The following is a 14,631-nucleotide window of genomic DNA, read 5'->3' as shown; positions in this document are numbered from 1 at the left end:
CTGGAGACTAAGTGTTCAAACTGTAATCTATAAGGTTGTCTTACATTCAAACCAAAGCTGCTTCCTAACTAATTTAAGGTTGGCCTCAAATTTGACTTTTGAATTCTTTCTCCTTTCTATTGATACTTCATTAACGAACTCATTCAGTTTCATGCTTTTAAGAACTACTCATGTATGGATGACTGTCTAGTGCGTATCTCTAGTCCCTTCCTCTGCTCTGAAGGCAAGTTTCACATATCCAGAGCCTGCATGGTCCCTCTGCTGGGTATATCCTTAAAATCCCTAAAATCTCCTATGTGTAGCGCATACCTTCTGATTCTACTGCTTCCCCATTTTTGGACTTAACAATGCCATTTTCCCAGGTATTTAGAGAAGAAGACCTTGAAGTCTTATGTAACTTTTTTGTCATGAATCCAAGCTGTCAGCAAACCTCTTCAGGCCTATTTCACAAGAAATTCAATGTGGATATCTTGCATGACTGGCTGTTATCACCAAATTCTAATCCTCAGTGATCTGGGTTTTATTATCATCCCTGACTTGTTTCCTTGAGTCTGTTTTACTCCTTTACACAAAAGTCAAAGTGGGATTGCTAAAACACAAACTGGATAAATCATTTGAATCCAGAATTAATCTGTACACCCCAGTCCCAGGACCTTCTTTGCCACTCTCTTCAAACAGGCTTGTTTGGGTTCAGGCTTCAACCCTTTTGTTTCTCTTGCCTGGAATCATCAGGCTATACATTAACTTTAACCTCTTTTCATTCTTTGTTCTACTTGTTTAGATTATTTTCTCTCCAAACACCATGCCCCTTCTTTTATCACCTCTTCTTTTTATTTATATTTATTTATTTATTGCAAAGGTTTCTTTCTCTCAATTTTAGCCTGACCTAACTGCAGTGTTTTGCTTTCCTTGTCACTGTGGTCAGATAACTGAAACAAAACAAAATAAAAACCCACAGGGAGAAAAATGGCGTAGTCATACGTGTCATGATAGGGAAGATGCGGTGGGGTTCCGGGCAGTGGGAGCGTACAGCGTACGGCTGGGATTCCTCATGACTTGACTGACCAGGGAACTGAAAAGCCAGTACTGGTGTCCACTGACTTTCCTCAACCCTTTAAAAAATTCAGCCTGGGACCCCATAGCACCACTCACACTTAAGATTTGTTTACCCAGCTCAGTCAAGCCTCTTGAGTGCCTTCCTCCAGGTCATACTAGGTTCACTCCAAATCCAGTGAAACTGAAACTGATGGTTAACTATCACATACCTGTTTAGAATGGATAGTTTTTGTTGGCTGGCTAGAAGTTTTGTTATATACAAACAATGAATTTTATCAAATTCATTTTTTTTCTTTCTAAAGTGCTGGGGATCAAATACAGGGCTTTGTATATGTTCTGTAAGCAAGCACTATTGAGCTGCAGCAGACTTGGTTTTCTTATATTTTTCTTTCCTTTTATTTTTTATTTTTTTTGGGGGGAAGAAAAGTTTTATTTTAGCTTGGGAGGTTTTCATTCCATGGTTGGCCTGTTAATAACTTTGGGCCTAAGATATAAAGAGTAGAGCAAACATGCCCACTTGACATGCATATCAGGAAACAGAAGACGGGAGTTCCAATATTTCCTCAAATGGTCTATCCATCTCCTAAAACTTTCCAAAAGCACCACAGACTAGAGAGCAAACATTTAATACATAGACTTTGGGAGACACTCTAGACACAAACCAGAATAATCACTAACCAATTTCAAAACCAAAAACTTAGCTACACGTGGTGACTCATATCTAAATTCCAACAATAGTGAGGTCAAGGCAGGAAGTTCATTGTAAGTCTGAGGCCAGCTCAGGCTACATATTCTGGGCTTCAACAACAATGAATGCCTGGAGCTGCATTGTGGACCACTCTGTGTGGATACTGGGAACTAACCTCTGGTCTTCTGAAAGAGCAGAATGTTTATTCCAGGCTCCCCCTCCCTAGACCTTTATCCACTTTGTTTCTCAGCAGAACCTATCCTTAGGGGAGGTGTCATGTGTATTTTATAGCCTGGTGACCTCTACACTATCTTGGTCAGAGACCACACCAGATTATTTGAAGATTCAAAGCCAAGCCCCCTAAAACACAGCTCTTCAAAGTCCATACCTCCTCATCCTTCCCAAACAGTTCCACCAAGTAGGGAGTAACTATTCAGACATAAGTTTATGGGGATCATGCTCATTTTGATTACCCCAGTGGGATGGGCAGGTGACTCAAGGATTAAGAGCACTTCCTTTTATTTTTTTTTATTTGTAGAGAGGATCTTATTTTGCAGTTTATGTCAAACTTCGTAGGAAGCTGAAGCTACCAGGCGGAGAGGAGCCAACCTGGAGTCTTCCTGGTGCTGTCAGAGGTCCTGATCATTCCTACTCAAGGAGGGGTGACCATGCGATACCGACTGATGGCCTAAAAGCAGGGACTGTCAGTGGTTCTGATTGTGCCTATCCGATCATTGTTACAAGGAGAGCTGGTCCTTTGTTTGTCCTGGCTGCCCGGCTAGCTTACACTCGAAATAACCACACAAAAACTGTATTAATTAAATTACTGCTTGGCCCATTAGCTCTAGCCTCTTATTGGCTAACTCTCACATCTTGATTTAACCCATTTCTATTAATCTGTATGTCACCATGAGTTGGCTTACTGGGAAAGATTTAGCATGTCTGACCTGGCAGCTCCATGGTGGCTCTCTCTCTCTCTGCTTTCTTTCTCTTAGAATTCAGTTCTGTCTTCTCCACCTACCTAAGTTTTACTCTATCACAGCAAGCAGTTTCTTTATTAATTAACCAATAAAAGCAATACATAAACAGAAGGACCTCCTATACCATTTCCCCTTTTCTGTTTAAAAAGGAAAGGAAGGCTTTAACTTTAACATAGTAAAATTACATATAACGAAACAGTTATCAAGCAATAATTACAGTTATATTATTTATATCTATTTCATCTTTTAGCAAATCAAAGGAAAACTATAACTATCTATTTTTCAACTCCATCAAAGACTCCATAAAGATATAATATTACCTAAGTAAACAGGAAGTGCATTGTAAGCAAGTTCCAAAATTTTAGAATTGACAGAGCCATCTTGCTGCCTGGACAGTCACCCAAAGTTCTTTTGTACCATTGGGGCATCCATCTTCAGCCCACAGGCCCATACTATCCAATAGACTTTTCCATGAAGCAGGAAAATTCAAAAACAGTTCAGTCACGTTCTTCTGTATCCTGCAGCATGTCTCTCAGACTCTTTTATGAATCAGGAACCCAATTTCAGCAGTCATCTCTCTGCGGGTTCTTCATGTCCAGTTTGTGCCTCAGTTCAGGCAAGAGCACTTTCTTGTCCAAATGGCTAACCAACTCCATAAGGAGCCTCTTCGATGCCCATCTTCCTCTTGAAGTAGATTGGTGCTGCCAGGAGCAGACACGTCTCATTGTCATGAAAAGCCTTAAGTTATTAAAACATTTTAAATGCCATATTCTGTAGTCTTTGAAAGATATGAAGAATGCCTATCTGAAATATATTTATGCAAATCTAGAAAATTTAACTAACATGACTACAAGCTTGACTATTATAGAGATTATCTATTAACCTATATTTCTTAATTATATATTACATTTTTAAATGAGCTACACAATCACAAAACCTTAATCAAGAGCAGAAATATACATATAACGAGATTGACCTTAAATTTATATCAATAAAGTAAAATCTATACAATGCAAATTATTTATATCTATATCATATCCCCCTTTAAATGTAAACAAACAGTTATAAACAATATTTGGAAATATGGACGTAGTTATTTTTTTCCAAACTTCTTTTTGCTCTATAGGGGTGCTGTTAATCAGGTCCTTTATGGTAATCCTGTGTTCTAGGTTCATTTCAGTCAGCAGTTGAGTGAAGTAATTTCTAAGGGTGTTTACGGCAACCTTTTAGGAGGGCATGGTCTATCATACCATCTTGGTCTAGAAGCAATTTACAGGGTCTCATCCTCTGTGAAAATAAAAGGAGAACCTCTTTTTCAACATACCATATCCTTAGACCCAAATTTTGAAGTCATAATACTTTTATAATATACATGGTAGATTATCTTATCAGCACATACAATGAAAAGTCTGTCTGTACTTAGCTCCTTTTCAGTCAAAAAATTTAACGAAAACACAATAATGTACAGAATCTAACCCAGAGTCTCTGTGAATTTTTCATTTTTACGTGACTTATTTTTTTTTTACTTCTTTTAATCTATGACTATCTGTATTCTGTCTCTTTAAAGACTTTACCCTTTTTTTAACTTTATTTTATGACTCTTTATAGTCTTTCATTTAAGACTACGTACATTTATCCAACAATGTGACCCATTTATAGGTCTTTTATGTTTGAATCTGTCCTCATTGTATTGTCTGTAATTTTTTACTGTCTTGAAGAGCTTTTAAAATGATAAGCAGCTTGGTTGCAGCTGCTCTGAATGCTGGCTCCACCTCTTTCCAATTTCAAAATGGTGGACATAACATTTCTGCTAGCTCTGGGGCTACCAGGTAGGAACCACAGGCAGCACTTTAACTCTGAGAATAAGCATGCAGCACATAAACTCTTTTTTATCTGAATTATAGCCAAATCTGCCATGCAGAGAACTGTGCACCTGGAAACATCTCTGTGTATGGTGGCCAGAATCTGCCATGCTCTCCTGTCTGCCCAAGCATGATCCTGCCTTCTGCCCAGGCAGGGAGAGCTGAGCCATGGGCATGATCTCAGATACTTTCCTTCTGACCCCAAGTGGGCACAGAAACACCAGAGCCCATAAATGCTCCATAGAAATGCTCATTAGCCAGAGTTCACACTGGTGGCACAGCCCAGGAAGCCACATTTTAAAACTGTGTAGCTTTTTTTTAATGGTACAACTGCTGAGTCAGGAAAATTTCTCTGTGGCACCCTGCTAGCAAACAGCAAAAAGTTGTGTTAAACTATATATTTGTGTCTAGAATTACTTTTAAAGCCCTCTCAGGTTTTACGTGGAGTCAGTTTACCATGTTGGAGCGCCAATTGTTATAAGGAGAGTGGGTTCTTTTTCCTGGCCACCCGGCTAGCTTACACTCAAAATAACCACACAGAAACTATACTAATTAAATTACTGCTTGGCCCATTAGCTCTAGCCTCTTATTGGCTAACTCTCACATCTTGATTTAACCCATTTCTATTAATCTGTATGTCACCACAAGGTGAAGGCTTACCAGGAAAGATTTAGCATGTCTGACCTGGCAGCTCCATGGTGGCGCTCTCTCTCTCTCTCTCTCTCTCTCTCTCTCTCTCTCTCTCTCTCTCTCTGCTTTCTTTCTCCCAGAATTCAGTTCTGTCTTCTCCACCTACCTAAGTTTTGCCCTATCAGACCAAGCAGTTTCTTTATTAATTAACCAATGAAAGAAATACATAAATAGAAGGACCTCCTACACCAAATGATGTGATGTTAGTGGATCAGAATACCTGAACACTTGGAGGGTATGTAAATATTTCACTTTTGTTAAATAAACAAGTCTGCCCCATCCCTATCACTGGACTCCCAGAATCTGTGTTTGTTGATGTTGAACCTTCTCAAACCCCCCCCCCCCCCACACACACACACACATGGAAGATATTAAAGCTCAGCCACAGAACTTAAACTTGATGGTATAAATCAAGATGGCCTAAAATTCCTTATTTTCCCATGTTATCCTCCTAAGAGCTTGGGATTATTTATGCATTCAATTACACCTGTCTTAAAATTCTCTCTGATAAGCATATTTAGCTATAGGTAAATGTTGACTTTTATGAGACATATTTCTGTAGTTTCACACTTCTAGACATCTTGATTTTAATTATCTGAATACAAAATCCACTATGGGGCTGGGGATGTAGCTCCATTACTAGAACGCTTGTGTAATACATACAAAGCCCCTTGTTCCACCTGCAGCACCATATAAACTGGACATGGTCTCACATACTTATATATCCAGCAGAGAGGCTGAAGTGGTTAAAGGATCAAGGGTTCAAGGGCTTTCTCAGTTAACTAGCCAGCTGAAGGTGATAGTGGAATACAGAGGCCCTATCTCACAGAAAACAAAGCAAAAGTCCAATCAAATAAAACACTACCACTGCTATCAATAAGCAAAAAGCAAAAACAAGACAAAAAGCAAAACACGCAATAACAACAACAAAAATGAAAACCAGAGCACAAAACACACTATGAAATTTGTTGTTATCTGTTCTCTGCCTTCTTCCAGGAGAACACGAGGTCTTTGGAGTAGTGGCCTCTTAACTTTAGTGAATAACACACATTTTAAACACAGCATTATTTGCGCTTATATTTTTTCATCCTTCATGTTTATTAATTAAGGTTGTTAATATTTAAATACCCACTTGCTTACTAATCATCTTGGTCTACTTGATCTACAGATGACTTGAACAAGCTACTAACACACAGATAGATACATTATCCATTTCTCATTATTCATTCTTTCTTTATGCTGTACATATTTTAGGAGATTGAATGGTAATGTAATATCTCTCTTGGGAAAGTAAAACCTTTCATTAATTATGTTGTAGTTTTCTTCAGCTATATCTTCAAATGTAGACTTGTGACAAAAACCACTTTGAGTGGTGTGGTAGAGAAACAGGCAATGTCTTTGGCTAATATGTTCCATGTATTTATTTCATTTCAACTTGTTTCGTTTGAGTTGTGCTCACTCTTTTTAACCACTCTGGCATTTTATGTCATTTATTCAGAAATTTCAGCAGATTATCATTAACTGTGATTCTTGAAATTTCTTGATTTATTTTTATTCTTAATATTGATTTTGTGTTTTTGTTCAGATATTTCTCATTTTGTTGGTTCTTGAATTAAATTAATTTATTACTGCTCCATCATGCATCTTCTAGTATGTTTTGAAAATATATACTGTTTCTTTCAGCTTTGAACTTTAGCACAGATATTTCAGATGCTTAATTATAACTTTTTTATTCTTCTTCAAAACTTAAGCATTTCTAGGATAATTTCCTATGTGTCACATTTTTTTTTTCCGAGACAGAGTTTCTCTGTGGCTTTGGAGCCTGTCCTGGAACTAGCTCTTGTAGACCAGGCTGGTCTCGAACTCACAGAGATCCATCTGCCTCTGCCTCCCGAGTGCTGGGATTAAAGGCGTGTGCCACCACCGCCCGGCCTGTCACAAAGTTTTTTAAAAAGAATGCATGAACATGTAAGAGACATATAAAGGACAGGATCTCTTCCTGTTTTTCTCCATAGAATTTGGATTTGAATTTGTTCATTTATTTATTGCTGCCTTCCTTTTCCTACTAAAATGAAAATTTAATAAGAACAATAATTTATAATTGTTGATTCTGATATACCCTATGCATCAGTTTCTATTACAGTAAATGAAGTTAGACAAATCCTTTTTTTCTTATTTTTAAATAAGAACATCTACATGCCATTGTTTCTTAGACTTTTTATTTCAATTACTTTATTTTCCTGTAGTAAAATTTTATTTGTATTTTAATAAATAAAACTTACTTCTGGATCTGAGAGTAAAACAACCTCACTGGTCAGCCTTAAAAACCAGACAGTTGGTGACATGTACCTTTAATTCAAGTAGCCACACTAGTTTGCCATAGAAGCAAGGCAGTAGTAGTGCATGCCTTTAATCCCAGTCCTAGAGAAAAATATAAGATGAGAGGAAACAACTCTTACACACAGTCTCATTCTGAGATCCCTGGAGGCAGGATTGACATTTCTGACTGAGGTAGAGGTAAGAGCCAATGACTGGCTGTTTTGCTTTTCTGATCCAAGGCTTGCTGCCACTTCATGGCACTCCACCCATACAGCATCTTGTTCCTCCCCAAACAGCTTACTGTGGCTCATGTGGTCTCCTAGACTGTCAACCCCACATGTGGTTCCAATGTGACTCTCATGGCTTCCCTTGGCTCCTGCAGCCTGTGTGAACCTACTACAGGGCTGCCCTGTCTCTTTAACAAACATCCATTAAATTTGGTTTTGAGTTCTGCTTAGAAAATCTGCAGGTTAGCGACATTAGAACAGATAAGTTCAGAGCTCCAGCATCTCTGGACTGCTTTAGTGGTATAACTGAGGCAGCTACTGTCCCACATTGTTATTACACCTTAAAATTCTCTTCTGAACCAGGATTTTAATGGAGGTAGGTCATCTGATAATGGCAGATAATATCACCATCTAGGAATTTAATAACCTTTTCATTTCTACTATGGAAAAAATTCTAAAAAAGATACATGACCTATCTGGGACATATAAATTTTTAGCCATAGCTTCTATTAGTTTGATAATTCATATTATATTCTTAAAGAAATGGTTTGATAGCAGAGTCAAGAATGAGAAACTTTTAGAAATAATATAAACTTTACAGACTAGTAATGAGAAGTTGGCTCAAAGGATTCATGTCATTGAAGATGACAACCATAATTTGACAGGCAAAATTCACTCCGTGACAATGGGTTATGAAACCTTACAGAATGTTACTGGGAGATTATCTGAAAGGAGTCATACTGTTGAAATTAACAATCAAAATCTGCTAAAAATTTCTGACAAGCTAGAAGATAGAACCTCCCTCCTGGAAGACAATCTACATATCATCCAAATAATCACTTAGGATGAGAAGATATCATTAATGAAAAACTTAAAACTTGGAATCATATGTATATGATGAGAACCAGAAATTAATTGATTTGATGAAGTGATTAGAAATATACATGAGTCAATAAATTCATACTCTATAAAACAGAGTGATACATAGATTTGAAACCATTGAAAAACTGATCAAAACTGATGAGCAAAGAGATGCAGTATAAACAAAAGACAATAATAAAGACTTAACATCACCAGTGCCTCTCAGGGGTCAGAGATGACTTACTAAGCATTTTATCTACTTATCCTGCTACTATTTCTGAAAATCCAGCAAATAGTAAATACCCAAAAGGATATTCAGAATGTAAATCAGAGTCTATATGTATAAAAGATCTAAAAGATATTAAGGGGTAATAGTATCTTATGACATGCATTCCCCTTATGTGAGGCAGTTGGTAAAGACATAGGTTCAAGAAATAAGGTTACTCCACATGATTGACTTCAGTTAGTTCCACATGCATTCCCCTTATGTGAGGCAGTTGGTAAAGACATAGGTTCAAGAAATAAGGTTACTCCACATGATTGACTTCAGTTAGTCTCAACTGTATTGGAAGATGTTTCACACAGTGGAAGAGTTATTGAGAGAGGAAGCTAAGGCCCTTGAACATCAAGATAGAGTCAGAAGTTATGAAGCCTCCAAAAATCAAGTTATAGGTGAGGGTTATTATGCTGATCTAGATATCCAAGCTATATAAAATGAACACATCTTGTCCTTATGCCATACAGCAGCCTTGAATGCTTGGAACAAGATTCAAGAACTAGGAGAAAGCATTTAATCATACAGTAAGGTTATACAAGGCCCAGGAGAACCATTTAGTGACTTTTTGCAAAGATTAACTAAAAATGTATCTATAGGGGTAGCAGATTCAAAAGTTAAATAAGTACTCATTGAACATCTGGCTTTTAAGAATGCTAGTTTAGAATGCAGAAAGATACTTGGGCCCTTAAGGTTCAAACCAGCACCAATACATGAATGGATTTTACACACAGCCAATGTTGAATCCTTTGACTATAACACTGAGGCTTGTGTAAGAGAAGCAAAGGTATAATGAGACATCAAAATATCAATTTTTTAATTGTGGTAGAATTGGCCATTTGAGAAGGGATTGCATGCAGGTCATTCTTGAAATAATGTTTCTTCTGGGAATAACCCAAATAGAAGGCTCCAAACTTCTAGATTATGCAGAAGATGTAGTAAAGGCTGTCATTGACCATTGAATGTAGATTTTTTTAAAAAAAAGACAAAAAATGGGACTAATCTAATGGGAGCTCACCAAGGCCAACTGGACTGGGACTGGTGGAGTATGTGATCAAACCTGTCTCTCTGAATGTGACTGACTGACAAGGAGGGCTGACTGAGAAGCCAAGGACAATGGCACTGGGGTTTGATTCTTCTGCATGTACTGGCTTTGTGGGAACCTAGTCTGTTTGGATCCTCACCTTCCTAGACCTGGATGGAGGTGGGAGGACCTTGAACTTCCCACAGGGCAGGGAACCCTGACTGCTCCTGGACTGGAGAGGGAGGGGGAGAGGAAGTGGGGGGAGGGAAAGGGAAATGGGAGGAGGGGAGGTGAAAATTTGTAAAAATTATATAATTAAAACATATTTCAATGTTGTAAAAAAGAAACAAAAATAAAAACAAAACTCTTAAATAGAAAAAAAAGATAAACAAGCCAATCTGTTACCTTGAGGAAACTCCTTCAGGGGGCCTTTTGCAGACACCCAGGTCAAAAATGGTCCAGTCATTCCCAGTCACTATGGAGGACACACCTCCTCAAGAAAATTAGAAATTCCAATGCCTGTTGTAGAAAAAGTCATACTGCTATTGATACTAGAATAACCATGGAGGATGAATCAAAACTTCCAATAGAAAATAGAAAACATACGTTTTGGTAGATGTCTATAAATGGTCAAAGACCAAAGTTGAGAGTATGAATAAATAACATTATAATTGAAGGATTATTAGACACAGGTGCATATGAGACTATTATTTCTCCAGAATCTTGGCATCTGAATTGGCCTCTTCAGTACTCAGTAGTAATTTTTTTGGGAGGGATTAACAATAGTTTTCCCAAAAGCATGAGAATTCAATTTATAAAGCAAACTAATCACATTGTATGGAACAACCAATAATTGGAGCTTCTATATTCTATACTAATTCAATGAATCAGGAAAGGTAGAGTATAAATCAGAAAATTTAAATAAAGTAGAACAAAACCCTTATGATTCTGTCAAAAACTCAGAATTATATGCTATTCTCATGGTACTAAACAACTTAAAAATACCTCTCAACATAGTTACTGATTCACAATATGCATATTGAAATTGATGAATTTATACCAGATGATACAGAATTGTCTTTATTATTTAAAAGATATGATCAGGACTAGGCAGCATCCCATATATATAGCATACATCTGGTTCCATACAGGTCTGCCAGGTCCTCTAACACAAAGTAGTACAGAAATTGATCAATTATTGATTGGAAATATGTTGAAGGCTTCAGAATTTCTTTAAAAACATCATATCATTAATAAAGTTTTAAAAAACAGACTTTTCTATCATATGACAAAAAGCCAAGGAAATTATAAAGAGTTGGACTCTGGATCTGTCCTTCTTTAAATCTAAACATGTTGTTAAAAGAAAAATTCAGTTTCTGTCACCTAGTGTGGGACAGAAGGAAGATAAAAGTCTAGGGACTAAGGTTATCAAAATTGCTTTCAAAGTTCTCTTTCTCCCCATACCTATTTTTGTCTCTATGGTATCTATTTCTGGATCTGGTCACTGACTCAGTCCTGATCCTTCAGTGATCTGGGACTGGTTGGCTCACAGGATTGGACTTGCTCCTGGATTCTGTTCCTGGTGGAGCTTGTTTTCTCAGGCCCTCTTTGTCCTAGGTGGCTTGTTCAGTCCCACTCCTGTGGAATTTGTTACCCAAAGTGGAGTTCCTTGCCTCAGGGTAACTTTGGCCTAGGTTACTGTCTTTGACCTGTATCTGTAAATCCTGGTCTGGATTCCCTCCTGCAGAAGTCCCTGGGTTGGAGTTGGACCTGGAAAGGTTTCTGGTTCCAGTCTACTGCCTTGGAGGTCCCAGGCTTGGGTGTGCCCAACCCACAGAGGACCTGCTTACTTCCTCAGAGGTCCCAGATTCAGTTTGGACCCGTAGAGGTTCCAGGTTCCTGCCTATTCCCTTTGATGTCGCAGACCAGTGTACGAACCCACAGAGGTCCTGGCTCAGGCCTAATCTCTCTGAGGTCCCCTACTCATGCCTGGCCCGCCGAGATCTCTGGTTCCTGCCTATTCCCTCAGAGGATTCAGGTTCACTCACGCCCATACTGGCAGAGGTCTTGGCTCCGGCCTAGTTCCTGGCAGGTCATAGACTCATGCCCATACCCACCAGTGTGTTGGCTTAGATCTACTCCCTTGAAGGTCACAGATTCATGTCTGGACCCTCAGCAGTACTGTCTCTGGTTCACTCCCTCAGTGATTACTCCCTTGTACCTGTTCCTGTGGAGATCGTTGACTGTGGATCTGGTAGCTGGCTCAATTCTGATCTGCTGGTGTCCTGGGACTGGATTTGCTCCTGGCTGTTGCTCCTGGCAGAGCTTGTTCTCTCTTTATCATAGGTAGCTGATTCAGTCTTAACTCCAGTTCTAGTGGAAGTCACAGATTCTGAGTCAGGTGTTTGGCTCAGTCCTGGTCTGCCAGTGTCCTAGGGCTGGTTTGGCTCCTGGGACTGAATTTGCTCCTGGCTTTTGCTCCTGGTGGTGCTTGTTTCCTCAGGCCCATTTCTCACATTTTTGGAAGTTACTTGCTCACACTTTCTGCTTATTCAGTTAATATTATTTTCTCCTTCGGTCTCTGAGGGAGTTGAAGACTAGATAGCTATAGTTTTCCTTATTTATCAGATTAAGAAAGTGAGTTATGATATAAAGTAAATTAGGTACAAAACTTTGGACTCACCAAGATAGGATAGATGTGGAATATTTTCTCTGAATTTGTTAAATGAAAATGGACTAGACATTGTTGATGTACTTACTGCTGGTATACATTTTACATAGTCATTTTTCTTATTGTATATCATAGCCTTTTTATTTTAGACAAAAAGGGAGATGTAGAGATATTTCATTTGGATTTTAATAAATAAAGCTTGTCTGAAGATCAGAGAGTAAAACAGCCTCACTGGTCAGCCTTACCAACCAGACAGTGGTGACATACACCTTTAATTCCTGTAGCCACACTAGTTTGTCATAGAAACCAGGCGGTAGAGGTGCACACCTTTAATCCCAGTACTAGAGCAGAATATAAGATGGAAGGAGACAGCTCTCACACACAGTCTCATTCTGAGATCCCTGCTGGCAGGATTGCCATTTCAGACTAAGGTAGAGTTAAGAGTTGGTAACTGGATGTTTTGCTTTTCTGACTTTCAGGTCGAACCCCAATTTCTGTCTCTGGATTTTTTTTTATTTAAAAAGTTTCCATCTCCTCCCCTCTTCCTCCCCCTTCCCTCCCCTCCCCTCCCCCCATACCCTCCCGCCCTCCTTTTTCAGGCCAAGGAGCCATCGGGGTTCCCTACTCTATGTTAAGACCAAGGTCCTCCCAACTCCCCCCAGGTCCAGGAAGGTGATCAACCAAGCTGAGAAGGCTCCCACAGAGCCTGTCCATGCAGAAGAGTCAAAGATCAGCGCCTTTGTCCTTGGCTTCTCTGTCAGCCTCCACCGTCGGCCACATTCAGTTCTAGCCATAATTAAAGGACATCGAGCCTATAATTTGGGATCCTTGAGAAGATAATAAGAAGGTGAACCCCCCCAAAAAGATATAGTAATCCTCCTGGATATTGGAAGTAGACACGATCGCCAGGCAAAAATTGGGAACTTGAGGGTGGGGTGAGACACGGCCAAGGGAAGATGGGGAGAGAAAAGCATGAAGGGGAGAATGTGGGGAGCTCGGAGGAATGGGATGCTTGGGATACAGGAAGGGTGGATATGGGAGCAGGGAAGCATATATCTTAATTTAGGGAGCCACCTGAGGGTTGTCAAGAGACTTGACCCTAGAGGGGTTCCCAGGTTTCCAGGGAGATGCCCCCAGTTAGTTCCTTGGGCAGCTGAGGAGAGGGAGCCTGAAAAGGCCAGTTCCTATAGCCATACTGATGAATTTCTTGCATATCACCATAGAACCTCCACCTGGCGATAAATGAAGAAAATGACTGAGCCCCACATTGGAGCACCGGACTGAGCTCCCAAGGTCCTGATGAGGAGCAGAAGGAGAGAGAACATGAGAAAGAAAATCAGGACCGTGAGGGGTGCGTTCACCCATGGAGACGGTGGGACAGAACTAACGGGAGATCACCAACTCCAGTTGGAATGGGACTGATGGAACATGAGACCAAACCAGACTGTCTCTGGATTTTTATTAATTTTCCCTTAACATTTCCCTATATTTTCCCTTAACAATTTATTTTTATTATTTTCTGCAAGAAATATCTGTCTTGTTTAATCATATGTTTAGTATTTCTTTTCTCATTATTACACCATTAAGATATTATTTTGTCTTGAACAGCATTTTAAAAGGCTTAGAGGTTCTTGATGACTAATTTTTTTGAGAATATGAATGTATTTTTACTTTATTCTTGTTCCTTTTTATTTTGATATTTTTGATTTTTTTCTAGCAAGTTCTAGCAAGTTCCCTGTAGCCAAAGCTAGCCTAGAACTCTCCAGATAACCTAGGCTATCCTTAAATTTACCATTACCCTGTCATTTCTGTTCTTAATGATTTCTTTTTAACAGAATACACATGCAGATACATATTTCTCTCCTAATCTAGAAATACCCGAAGGTGCTATTGATCAGCAGTCTGGTTCCTCATCCATCTAAACATCAGGTGTCCATCTCATTGTTGCCCTGTGGATCCACCATTTCTTTTCTTTAATA

This window comes from Arvicola amphibius, chromosome 2, assembly GCF_903992535.2.
Source record: "Arvicola amphibius chromosome 2, mArvAmp1.2, whole genome shotgun sequence".
In the NCBI taxonomy this organism is placed as follows: Eukaryota; Metazoa; Chordata; class Mammalia; order Rodentia; family Cricetidae; genus Arvicola; species Arvicola amphibius.
This window is presented reverse-complemented; position numbering follows the sequence as displayed.